The following is a 4,175-nucleotide window of genomic DNA, read 5'->3' as shown; positions in this document are numbered from 1 at the left end:
AAAAAAATATGGGTATCAATGAAGGCATATTACTTACGTCGCATTACTCTGGTCCCGTCATCTAAACAAAGTTCCTACTAAAACCATCGTCGTAAGGTTATGCTGTCTTCGAAGGCATTCACAAACGGACCGCTAGTGGGCGGCATGTTTTGAAAACAAAATATTTGATCACAAAGCCAAATTGTTGTCGGAACGATCGCACACAGAATTAACTAGAACACAATGTTTACACCAGACATTTCTCGAGCAAATGCAATACTTTTTTGTACAAATAACACTTTCGACGGCAAACCCGATTTCTGCCGCTAGCAGCACAACAACCCTGAAGAAGTAGAAAACTAAAGGTTTTGGTTGTTTGCCCCGTTAAAAGCACGACTTCTTACCATGAAGGATGATCTAGTTTTTTTAGCATTTCAAGGGCACACAAAAGAAAACCGGAGTAGACTAGAAGGTTAATGATACGATTTGGGTCAGAATGAGAAGGTCATTTGTGCTACGGCTCGTTTATTAGTTTATTAGACCTTGGCTGGTTTATTGCTACAGTTTTTTTTATTCGGCCGTGCAGATTTTTGTTAAAAGTTAACCGGAACCATTTACGATCACAAAAAATCAAAATCAATTCAGATAGAATAAGGGTTGCAAACAGTCCCAGTTTCAGAAAAGACTATATAGCAGAGTAAAAAATCAAACCAAGGTCGCATTCTTCTAGGTAATAAGCAATTTAGCTTTCTAGTCCACTTTAAAGGGGATTTTTAAATTGGCGCTGCGTCTAATTCAACATCACATCACATAAACACTAAAAAGCAAATAATACTGAAACAAAAACTTCAAAACTGATTTTCTTTTCGTGCAAATTTGATAGATTCATTGTGACACTAGTTACGAGTTAATAACAATTTTGTTTTAAATTAAATAACTCAACTGATTACAATTACAACCAAAGAAAGCGTGTAGGGCGCTATACCTCTGCATATTAGCGTTGGTAAGAGGAAATGCTTTCCAACTTAGGAACTATATTGGCTCGTTTCATTATCCCTTTTGTTTTCAGGTATAATAAGTTCAAGTTGTCACGTAGTTTTCGAGCCGATAATCTCTCATGTGCATAGCATTTTTCGATATAAATTAAATTATGGTTGTATATGAACACCAATGGCATTACACTAAATTTTTTGAAAAGGTATTTTTTATATCTTAATTTTCGTAATTGCTGGCTTTACAAGAAAATTTTCGAATATCCAGGTTAGTCTCATATAACTGGTGCTTACATACTTACATTATCCATCTAGCTCCCCCCATCTACTAACAACAATTCCTTTTCCGAAATACTTGTGAAGATGCAGAGGATTCCCTGGTCTTTGGTAGTAACAAGTATTGCACTAACATTCCTTCCATCCCATTGATCAGCATGCAGGGACCTGATAAGGTTGCACAATGAGGAATAGCATGCTGTACCAAGTATGCTTTTTCCAGCCATCATTTTGCAATTTCCATCGGTCCTGGTCAATAACGGAGTAGCAGCACACGGGCGGTATCATATGCTTATGCTTATTAATTACGTAGTGAAGGTCTGCCTTAACTATTTAGAATGTTTAAACTACAATTTAACCCATCGACTACAGATAAAATGCTGAGAAATCCAACTTGTGTTATTTGTTAATTATTTTCCATCTGACCACTTAGGCCTCCATGAAATGCAAGCGGAAATAACAATATATTCATAGAATAATATTAGTTTCTCAAAGCAAAGCAAAGCCTAGGTGCTACATTCCGTTATCGAAACTTAACCTTCTGTTTTTATACGACAGACTTCGCAGCCAGCTGTTAGAGTGCAGAACAATTGCAGGGCCAGTTGCTACGATCCTATTGACTCTGACAGCCTCTCAAAGTCTAGATTCGAACATAGGACGACTGGCTTCTTAGGCCAGCGTCATACCTCGAAGCCAACTGGGAGGTAAGTTTAGTTTCTTATTAACTTTAAAATAGTTTGTTATACTAGTTTGCTTTTGTTTTTTCGTAGTCTACGTTTCGATGAAGTCCGCGCGCATCTTCTGCCCTTTCCTGCTCCTTCCATTTTATTTAATCCATTTATTTAATCTACACGGAAAGAAATCTGATTCCGATACCATGAATAAAGTCATGAAATCATGAAGCTTGAATTGCTGTCAAATGGCAGTTCATATCATGCAGCACAAAATCATGAATAATAGTTTATGATCTTGCGTTGTGTTGTACTGTAAGAAGTTCGTGATATCATGATTATTATTATTATTTTATTATTTAAATTTTTGACAACGAACGCTCCGTAAAGGTCTCAGTTTGCTGAACAAATAGCGCGGTTCTTTAAATTTTACTAACGAAACATCAGCAAGCAACATATAAGCTTACCAAAATTTTGAAAAGAGCATCCGATCAACTGTGATTATAAATGCGAAACGTAAGAAAATCTATTTAGATTAAAAGATTTAGATACGGTTTGTATGCATGAGTTTAACGCCACTCTTAGTTTATTAAGTGCAACTGAGGAAGCCTGCATCATTAGGAAATCACATGACATAAATTGAGGAAGGATAAGTGCCTTGAACAGTCTAACTTTAGTATCAGTTCTCAACAAACTAGCACTAAGACGCAATGAGCGCAGTTTGCTATATACTTTTCCACATTGTTCAATGATAAAGTTGTCCCATTCCATATTTTCTTGAATTTTGTATCATAAACTAGTAACAGAATTAACAAATGGCAAGGAAGTGTCATTCAGCCTCAAAAACGGTTTATCCACGTCATTTCTAATGTCGCCTATGAACATTGCATACGATTTACTAACATTGATTGACAATTTGTTTCTCATGGACCACACAGATATACTCGACAGATCGTCGTTTACTTGCGAAGAGATTACATTTTTATCTAGATTATTGCATCTATAGTACAACTGCACGTCATCTGCGTAAAGGTGGATCAGGCAATGTTTGAGTACGCTTGGAAGGTCGTTTATATATAGCGAAAATAAAACTGATCCTAAAACTGAGCCTTGAGGCACTCCTGAACTAATCGGAATTATCGGATTATTCATGGCGTATTTTCATAAACCATAAGCTAGATATTTCACCGATTGTGATCGATTTGAATGTATTCACATAAATGCACGGTGACTAAAATGAAAGCAAATCATAGAATAAATTTCCACCCATGTAAAGTTTGCGCTTTTTCAGCATGTTATCAAAATGTCTAAAGTAACTGACTGCCCATTATCGAACAGTAATTTCAACTGACGGATACAAGGGTTTAATTTAATCACTACTATGACGCATGATATGATGTATGAAACTGTGGAAAGACAATAGAACGAAGAAAAAAAATTCGAGGATTTGTAACGAACGCTCAGACAAAATTTTTTAATACGTTGCATGAGAGTGGACATTCACTTAACATTTCCGAACAATTAACTTTTCTGATAGTTTACTTTCTCGAGATTCCTTTGTGTGATAGCAATTTAACTTCACATGCACAGCCTGAAAAACGATTGTAATTATCGGTTTCAATGATGCAAGTCCACAGTTCCGTCGGAAATTTTGAAAAACTATAGCTGAATCATACGATGTGAACTATGCAAATTTATCATCACTAAATTTAATAAAACACGTGTCTGAAATTCTGATTTCAATAGACTTGAGAAGACGTTTAAATCTGGAATAAGAAAACTCGCACCGAAAGTGAGCTATCTAAATACATACGTTCAAATCAAAACAGCACATTCATAACATCGAAACAAAAAAAATCATTCTTAGCCCACTCAAACTAATGCAAATATTGTAAAGAAGAGAAATAATTACCTTTTTTAATGATCATAACTTTACGAATTGTATTACACTTCTTCTGTTCTATTTGCACTTTCAATTGACCTTTACGACAAATAGTTACAAGTTCTCATGTCATTACTAACCGTAGAGTTGCGTAAACTGTTTTTATATCATCTGTTCCTAGCTTTGAAACATGTCACTCGATAAATTATCGATAAAAATTTCCACTATGTACCACTGCCACTGCCAGACTATAATTGTGTTTCAAGTTTGTAATCTCTTGCCGATAAACTCTCGGCCACTCAAATCAGCTACGGGTTAATTGTTTATGATTATTATGATGTGTTAAAATTTACGCTTATTAAACTGATCATCCTC

Source organism: Sabethes cyaneus, chromosome 1, assembly GCF_943734655.1.
Source record: "Sabethes cyaneus chromosome 1, idSabCyanKW18_F2, whole genome shotgun sequence".
NCBI lineage: Eukaryota > Metazoa > Arthropoda > Insecta > Diptera > Culicidae > Sabethes > Sabethes cyaneus.
The sequence above is the reverse complement of the archived record's forward strand: the minus strand, read 5'-3'. Positions refer to the sequence as shown.